The 10,306-nt window shown below is 34.3% G+C and overlaps 1 pseudogene; it reads right to left on the bottom strand.

Moving 5' to 3' along the window:
- Window positions 1-3,090: 3,090 nt before the first annotated feature.
- Window positions 3,091-10,306, bottom strand: part of LOC135197313 (uncharacterized) — a 96,352-nt pseudogene continuing 89,136 nt past the window's right edge.

Genomic DNA, 10,306 nt, shown 5'->3' with positions numbered 1-10,306 from the left:
TGAATTTTGTGAACAAGGAAATCAGATGCAATTCCTTCGACAGTACCCAACTTTGTCCATCCTGATAACGATTTCTTGCATAACACTGACTCTGATGTCTGTTTAGGAAATCCAATTTGGTATTTCAGGAAGTTTTTCACATCAGATTTCCTAGATCATATTTTATACCAGTCTAATCTTTATAGCGCCTCTGAGGGGTCAGAGATGTGTATTTCTGGTGATGGAAGTTGACTCTAGACGTGATTCGGAAGTTACGTAAAGATGTTGGTCCTGTTGCTGAATAACCACTGGTTCCATGCAACGCTAAAACACCATACAAACAAAGTCTAATCTTTATGTTACACATAAAGATGTAAAAAAACCTCTTGATCTAAATAAGGCTGAATTGGAGCGGTGGTAAGGGTTGCCAATTCATTTTTCCATTATTAGAACTCTCCAGACACGTTTGTATTGATCTGGATGAACTATTTGGAAAATAAAGGGATTATAATGCCATGGTTATGAGCAAGAATAGAGGTTTAGCCATAAAGTCAAATTTGCATTTTGAGAGATGATAATGAGGAAGTCAATGATGACAAACTTTTCAAGATCAGACCTATGGTAGACCATTTGAGAAGTAAATTTCAAGAGCTCCCAATGCAACAAAATATTTGTATTGATGAGCAAATGGTTCCTTTTATGGGAAGGCACAGCATGAAGCAATACCTTCTGATGAACCTCCACCAAATTATGAATTTATTGACGACTCAGCTTCCATATCACCATTTGATTTGGATATGTTGAGTTAAAAATAGATTAGTGAAAGCCTGGGATATGTAGTTTTATTTTATTAAAAATTTAAACTTCAATTCTTTTAAGTTTTGTTTTCATTTAACTAATGGAGCAACCAGTAACAAGAAAGATATATTATACTAATGAAGTTGATGGTGCAGAATCTTAGATTTTTATCTATTTTCACTTAGAGTTTTGTTGTTCATCTTCATAAAACCAAAGGGGAGGAACACAGCTTAAAGTATTTGGTAGCTTACATGTAATTGGGTTTTTAGTAATCGTGGGGTTGCACATGAACAAGCATTTCTCGTTATAGATTTTGCATATTAAGAATAGTAGTTCTGAATACAAGACATTTTGTTGAGCAATTTTGTTTTCCTCTTTTTAGGCGAGACTTACAGCTCAGTTTGTGGCACGTAATAATGGCAGACAGTTTTTAACAACACTTATGAACCGTGAGCAGCGCAACAATCAGTTTGATTTCCTTCGGACTCAACATTCACTATTCCAAACTCTACCCATTTATTAGAGCAGTACACCAAGGTCCTTATACCTCCAAAGGATCTCATGAAGCGTCTCACTGAAGCAGCACAGGGCCATCAGGCTGTCATGAAGCAGGTAGGTGTGAATAACTATGTTTTCATAATCAAGTTTGTATCTTTTTCTTGCATATAACCAGCAATAAGTTCTCGGTCCAAAAATGACCAAGGAATTTTAGATAAAGAGTTTTATAAACTAAAATTAATCTTATGGATTTTGTTAGTCAAGTGCGAGAAAGAGTTAAGGCTAAAATAATTTTTTAAATCCTTGTAGTAGTGTGATGCATACGGCAGATATTAACTTGAAGAAATGGTGGAGCCACACTTCTAGACTCAAAGGGCTTGCTTGAAAGATTTGTTCCAATTTAATGGTCGAAATTTGGAGCAACGTAATGCGGCAGGAATTGGATGGCTAAGCAAGAAGTGTCAGAAAAGAACAGATGTAAAAGTATGAAAAGTGTCAAGTAATACGTACTGTATAGCTTGTTCGTATAGGCATTACAAAGAACCTGTAGCAAGACATTTAATGTGCCAAGGAAGACATGAAGTGTGTAGTGGTCATAACAAAAAATCATTGCTTTTTAATTATCTTTCTGAGTCTCAGCATGATAGGTTTCCAAATTCAAACTGCCTCTCTGGAAGAGATGAGTCAACTGTTAGGGTTGACAATAAATACCAAATAAAGAGAGTTGCACCCTCTTTATTTGGTGTCAAATATTTTATTTCTAATAAAATCAATAGTCATTTTGTGCAGGTTAACAATTGCAAAATTTTCTTATTTACATTTTCTCTGCTTATTAATTATTACCATAGTATTGTTATGAGGTTGATTGTTATGTCTTTCTGTTTCCTTTTACCACCCATTACCCCTTTTTTGACCTGCAGTGTTTACTTTTAAATTTTGTTTAATGATAAGATTCTTGAGCTGTCATCATTGAGATGTACTTGACTGGGGAATATCTTCCCACACCTCCAAAACCCTCTGTGGTAACTCCTCAACCTGTAATGGCAGTTAATATAAGAGGTCCAATGCCTTCTGTAGCACCTGTAATGATGGCTCCTCGTCCTGCAAGCTTCATGCCTGGCCCTCATGCACCACATGTTCCAAGAATTATGGTCCTTCAGCCACCTCAGTCAGCAGCCCCTCAAGACCACCACCACCTGGTCCTCCAATGGGTGTGGTTGGTGTGGACAAAGATGATGAAGGACCTGCTGCAAAGAGGGCATGAACAGAAGAAACACTTGTCCCAGAAGAAGACTGGGCAAGACGGTTTCCTAGTCCCGTCAAATTCCAGGTTGCAGTTCCTCAGGTTTCTGATAAACCAGAATAGCGCCTGATGGGCCAGACATTTTCACTGACCCTTCCAGTAACCGATCCAGTATCTGTTGTTAAAGCTAAACTTCATGAAGAAACTGGTTTGCCCCCAGGTAAGCAGAAGTTGGCAAGAGATGGAGGATTCACAGTCTTTGACTTATTACAATGTTGGATCTGGAACTTTTATTCACAGTTGAAGGAACATGGAGGACGTAAGAAGTAAAAGATACGCATTTCATTAGTAAATATTACCACCTCATTCAGTTTTCGGTTTCTGCTTGACAGTTGACTTGTAAACTTGAATATCTAGGTCACACATTTTATCCTTTAAAAATTCTTATGCCACAGGTTGTATTGACTTACCACAGTAATCATTTATTTGCAGAGTTAAAATACAAGCTTGTTAACTTTCAGCAAAATTTAGGTGACAGTCTTATCTCAAAGGAAATGTATTAAAAAATGCAGTATTGTTATGACAACATCTAATTAAATGTGTTCAAAAATGAAATATTGAAATAACATTAATTACAATACGTATATGTTTTGTAATGTATAAAAGCATACAGTACCATAAAATATGACTACTGCATTCTTGGTAACAGCAGAGAGTATTCTTTATTGCCATAAAGTTATTTGTGAGTCCAAAATTTTTGGTAGCTTAAAGTAGCTTTGATTATAGCTGGACAAGAGAAGCAATATTACATCTGTTGCTTAAGAGTATATTGATGTAACTAACTCCAACTCAGTGTAGTATTAAGGAATTAACTTATATATGCATTCAAATATATGAGTGCTGTACATGCATTTCATGTGACAATGAATCTGCTTCAGAATTTAAGTAGCTCATATCCATTACATTAACACTGAAGTAGGAATTTGTTACTTCAAAAAAATATTATTTATATATGGTTATTTCATTTTGAGAATAATTATATGTAGTTTCATAACCTTAATGTAAGTACTATTTTTCTTGGGCACTTTAGTTACTTTTATCCCAATAACCACAGAATGCTTGGAACTGGTATTGCTTTCCCTTACAGGATCAAAAATACCGTTTATGGTATCAATCCTCTTAAGTCAACAGTATATTTTATCAATTAATCAGTCCTCCAAGTCATCAGCACACTTCTATCAATTAACATAAAAAAAAATTGACAGATTACACAAAGTATGAGATTACACAAAGTATGAGATTACACAGTACTGTGAATACTAGTCATGAAACATTATAGAGTAGCACTGTTAAGTGTAATCAACAAACAAACATCAAGCTTACAGATTAAAAGACACTAATTTGAACACCCAGGGACTGGCCTAAGACCTGGCAGTGACTTGAAAGGTTTCATAAGCTACCCTTTACTAATATATATATTCACAGCAAATTATCTTCATACAATCATAAGGGGTAAAAGTAAGAAAAGCAGCAAAAGCAACTATCAAGACAGTCCCAAAATCCAGCAAAAGGGTGCATTCAATACAATAATTATTTTGATACTCCATCATGGTGCCTGCTTTTATGGTCCTAAACCAAATAGAAGATAACATGTTTAAATCTTCTATAAAAAGACAATTGTTACATAAATTAAGAATTTTTTATTATGTAAAAACAATACAAATGCAACTTGTTACTTAGTTTAATAACAACCTTCTTTAGATAATGCTCCAGGTTGTACATATATAAAAATGCTGGTCAGTATTTTTATTAAAGTTATGGTAATGTATATGTCAAATAACAAGTCATAAATCAGGGGAGAAATCTTAATTCTTGTACAAAAATCAACATTATGGTTATACAGTAGCACCCAAACTTATCAGACACCTTGAGAGGTCTGGCTTTCTGATAACAAATAGAGTCTACAAGTAATGAAGACTATATTATTGCCTAAACTTGAATATTTCATAAATATCTTACAGTATCAACAATTCCTGTACTACTTTACCCTTAACATTGAATTTAAAAACTCCATCTAAACATTTATCACATCTCAATTGGTAACATAGCAAAAAGGAATTGTAATAATTCACCTGATAAGTACAAAAGTCTGTTAAATGGAGGTGTTACTAGACATTTCTTTGTCCTTTGTATAATTGTATCACATCTCAATTGATAACAGCAAAAACGAATTGTAATAATACACCTGATAAGTACAAAAGTCTGTTAGTAAACTGAGGTGTTATTAGAAGACTGTTGTCTGTTGTCCTTTGTGTAACTGTATTACTATCTATAAACATCTTAATTCAACAATATTTAACGTTCTTAAACAAACAGGCAGTTAAAACCTGAAAAACTTAAGACAATAAAATTGATAATTTCAAACCATATAGTACATATACTAATAAATATAAATATATAAAAGTATAGTCTAAAATAGGTATAAAAAAAACTTTCAGTACAAAAATAATTCTACCTTCTTACACAGAAACTTAGAAAGCATGCATTACCTTATACCTGAGCCACAAAACACAATAATTATTATACTTGAGCATGTCAGTACAGAAATTCTGTAAATTACATTTCTTGGAGTTACAGCGGGGGACACCACTACTTGGCTAGCTATGCAAAAGTGAATAAAAAAAAGGCATTCTGCAAACATAAAATGATTAATTATAAGTGTACTCAACATATAAGTGCGAAACCGTAGATTAATAAATAAAACTACCTGTACTACACAAGCACCTAGTTTGAAGTACTTAAGAAAACTGTACGTACATAAAGAGGTCTTCATATAATCTAATATGTTCATAAAATTATTAAAGCTGTATGTACAAAAAATATCCCACCTTTTCCACAAAATATCTTTGCCTTAATGATAATATAAATATTTTACACTCACTACAATGATAATATAAAATATAAATATTATACACTCACTACAGTCTTTTTGCTAAGCCCAAACTTTTGCCTGGTAGATTTTTACAAGCCTATAAAAGCAGCATAGATGATACAATTCTGAAGGTCCCTTTGACTTTTTTAATTAGAAGAATATAATAATAGCATATTCTAAAGCTATATGATCACAGCTAATGCTACTTTTGTGCCTTCATATTTCAGAATCTTATTAGACTATTTCTCACTCTTGAGTAACAAACATATTAAGTCTGTAGATAAGAGTAAGCATTTGTCACAGATGAAAACTAATCACCAACAATTTTTCAGAATACTACTTTGATACTTGATACATATATTAACATAAAGCAAATGTCACTATGATATGGATACATCCAATATTTTTCCCCCCAACAAAGAATAAAAATACTTGTGTAATTATGTATATACAGATTTTTCTTGAAGCAAAGCTAAAATCTCTGTGCAAATGAATTAAAAAACTTTTTGAGTCTCAGCTGAATAATTACCATTTCTAATAAAGCACCTTCCAACAAAAAAAGCATGAGCTTTTACATTTGTAAATAGTCAAAAGTAATTAGAAAAAAACATTGTAACCCATCCAACAAAGAAAGATTTTTTTCCTACAAAGCTGAGTTTTTCTGCATGAATTTTCTTTCAAGTGTTGTTACCTGATGATCATGTTACGTAAATATAAACAATTACCACAAATCTAATTTAGAGAAAATAGTATCTTTTAATGAGAAGACCACTGAGACAGGAACATAACATCAATGCTGAAGCCATGGACTAGATAATTGAAAAAAAGAATGGGATGGAAAAATAAAAAGGGGACTTAGTCCAAAGATAGAAATATACCAGACTCCTAAAAGACAGGTTACAGTGCTCAAGGCAAATAGGTGATGCTAGAGCACCAAGCATCTTTGGATGCCTCAGGCATCATCAAATTTGATTATAAAAGTGCATACAACCAGCCAAATCAAAAACAAATTACTATATTGAAACATTTATGAGAATGTGCATTGAAATACATCAGATCAACTTAATAGGTTCACTTATACATTATGACTTTGCTTACCTGTTCAAAACTCTTCTTTCAACATGCAACTTACGGTTTTCAAGACTTATTCCCTTTCATTTGATGACCAGTCATAAGTTAGGTAACGTACTTTCCACTTCTTTGATTCTAAAATCTTTTCTAGACCTTCTTTTTTCTCTGCAAATGTGACATTACGGGATACCCATCGTAAGATGTCTTCAGCTGAATCTCCAAAGTCAGAAGCATACCAACGCAAAAGTGATGACAAGTAAATGATACCATTTTCCACATCAATCTTTAGTGCTTCATCTGTTTCCAAATATGCTTCTGTTGCTACTCTCAGCTCATCATTGATATTCTGTAATTTGTAAGAATCCTTAGAACCACTAACAATCTGGTAAAAAAGCAGAAATGCTTAGGTATATGTAATAATTTCACATGTTGCAACATACTATGAAATAATGGTTGCCAAAATCTGGAAATTAGTCTGCTAGTATTTAGTATTCCCCCTAGCTTTTCTAATGTATGTTGAATATTGAAAGGACAAATATTCAGAAGTAATGTCAATTCCGAGTCTATTAACTCTGATCCTTTGAGATGATAAACAGTTGAAATCCCATCCCTCGATATTATGATGTCGAATGACATTATCCATATGACAAATTCATATACTACAAATGAAGAATGCTGGAGGATAGTTTGATTCTATCACCTAGGCATGCAAGTACTATAGCTATTCAAAGGGAATTATCATTAGACCACTTACAAATAAACATATAAAAGTTATGGATCCCTCAAAAATCTAAGGGCTTAAGATACACTGTCTGGTACATCAAGTGGGGTTGGCTATGATGTTTATTTTCAACAAAATTCCTGTGAAAATCAATGTTTTCATTAAAAAAAATTTCCTTTTTTCATTCTGTATTTCAGCCTAATCACTACCAAAACATCACTTAAAAAATATTAAGTGCAATGTACATGAAGCCATTACAAATTGTTTCAATCATTTTTTCCTTTTTAACTAAATATTAAGAAATTAAAAGTTAACTGAAATTTCTGTATTGACACATAAGTAGGAAACAATCGTCATGCTAATTCAATATACAGTATACATTATAACTCATTTTACCTCAGAAAATGTACCTAAGTGTAAAAATGGCCAAAAGTCACATCCCTATTAGAGAAAAGAACATTTTTGCACATCGAGAACAGGCTGCTATCTATATAACCAAACTACCAATATAAAACAAGGTTTAAATTTACAACCAACATAGTATTTTCATGCTATTTTTCTAAAGAAGTAATGTTCTAGTTTAGTACATATATGCAACTGGCACAAATTTCAATACTGTATCACAAGTTTCTCCTACATTATCATTTACTCACTATGGATGCCAAGCTTGCAGCCCACTGGCCCAAATGGGAAGGAGAATATTATTCTTCCATGTCAGCCTCCATCTCAAATATGTAGTGCAGAAAAAGAGGAGGGCACTAAGAGAGTATGAATTTTTATAAAAAAAAATATTTCATTGTTAAAATCATCTTTGTTTACAAACTTACCCTGTGGCAGAATCACAAGCTAAAAAAACAAAAGCGAGCAAGACCCCCCCAATTAACCAATCCGGCTGCCAAAATTACCCTCAGCCACACTTTCCCCTTCACGTTACTTTCAAGCTGGACAGTTGGTTCAACAAAAACTAGAGACAACAACTTCACACTCGTACTCTCCATCAATGACTGACTTCAAGGCCAGACACTGTGCCGTCCGCGGGGATATAGGCTAGTGTACGAGACACAACAACCACTGAATTTCACTACCCAAGACAGACAAGCACCAAAACCATACAATAACTCAACAGCACAACAAATCACTGTGCAGACAAACACCAACAACATCAAAACAACAACCATACAAGTTCATATCCAACCGCAACACTAAGAAATCACAACAGCTCACCAACAACAACACTCAACAACTCTCAAGCTCCACAACCTTCCAAATGTACACAAGCACAACAACCTTCAAGCACCAGCACAGCAACCTTCCAACACACAATACCAACAACTCGAATAACTCCTCCAGGAAACCACAATACAACTGACCATCAATACTATCTTCCAAAAGACCGCTCCAACTCTTGACTGACTCCTCACGACTCTCTGTAACAGACTACCATATGCTTACGCCCACCATCAAACCACTCATTATTATCCATCCACCACTTACGATCTTTCTCATTCTCTCTCGATCGCTCACTCACTCACTCTTCAGAAAAACATATACGCACTTACATACTATCACACAGCAACACGGAACACATCATATCAAACATATGAAAACATTTAAACTCTCAACCCAAAAACTCTCTCTCTCTCTCTCTCTCTCTCTCTCTCTCTCTCTCTCTCTCTCTCTCTCTCTCTCTCTCTCTCTCTCTTCTCTCTCTATACAAGTACATACTATGAACTGCGGAAGAACCATAGAAGAGAAGAGACAACAGAGATGCAAGAAATCAAGGTGCCAGACTCCTCAAAAACATGAGGCATAAAATTAGTAGTCAAGGATAACATACACCTTCGGGTATGCAAATATCACCAGGAATGTGATCATGAAGAGCAGGATGAATGACCTAGATCCCTCAACCCATTCACTGGTGAAACATGACCCAGCAAGATAAATGGTCCAAAATCAGTAAAAAGTCATCAGATATTTGGCAAATCACAATAACAGGATAACAGAGATGCAAAACCAACTCCAAAGGAGTCACAGAGAGGAATGACACCTTCCCTCCCATCTGGACCAGGAGTGTTTCTCCTTGCAAGATCATGCTGGCGTGACTAAAGTAAGATTACATCTCAAGGACTTACCCCAGCACTGTAAGTCTTGATTGGGGGACAGCTTTTTGCACCACAATTCAGTGCAAAATGGATCCTTGGATCAACCTGAGAATATAACAGAGTGACTGAAGTATTCTTACTGTTACATAAGTTTATTACTTTCATTCTGGTGCTCTTTAAACCTATTGCTTAAGATAACATTATGGAAAAAGTAAATATGCCTATACAGTATTAGTTATTTTTCATAATTTTCAATCTTCAATCTCATATGACACCATTACAGTACCAAAAATTGCAGACAGATACCGGTTAACACGTTAAAAGATTCATTATGTAATTGCAAATTGTAAAATATAATGATTAAAATTAGAATGTTTCTCTTCATAACTGCTGAAATATCAGTCCACTTCTAAATGAAAGAAAACATCCAACAACATGCACTAATAAAACTTCTTATAAAATTAGAGAGCCAAGCTCACCACAATCACAGTAGTAACATGATCTGAAAGACCATGGTTATTGTTTTCTTATCTTTAACTACATGTTCAAGTAAACTTCAAGGATACATTTACTGTGACAATGAACTTTACACTTAATCGACTTAGTCATAACAATAGCGGCCAGTCTCACTAAGCAAAACAAATAAGCTTGTTATACGTACTGACTCAATTGTGGTCAAGTAAATTTAAGCCTTCTAAAGCGTAAAACAACCTACCTGAATAAGACTGAAAGAGCGTCTTGGGTCTGATTTTCCAAAAGGAGCAAAGAGTTGTATAACACCTTTCTTGTTTGCTCTCAAGATTCCATTTTCAATTTCATTCAGACTGAAATCATGGCCCCCAATCAGGTAGGATGTTTTATCAAAGAACTGAAAGAGAATACTGTACATTTAAAAATGAGTACCATGCCACACAAATGGTCATACCATGCATTAACAAACATAATTTTGTACACCAAGTTTC

The sequence above is a fragment of the Macrobrachium nipponense genome, chromosome 18, assembly GCF_015104395.2.
Source record: "Macrobrachium nipponense isolate FS-2020 chromosome 18, ASM1510439v2, whole genome shotgun sequence".
Lineage (NCBI taxonomy): Eukaryota > Metazoa > Arthropoda > Malacostraca > Decapoda > Palaemonidae > Macrobrachium > Macrobrachium nipponense.
This window is presented reverse-complemented; position numbering and strand designations above follow the sequence as displayed.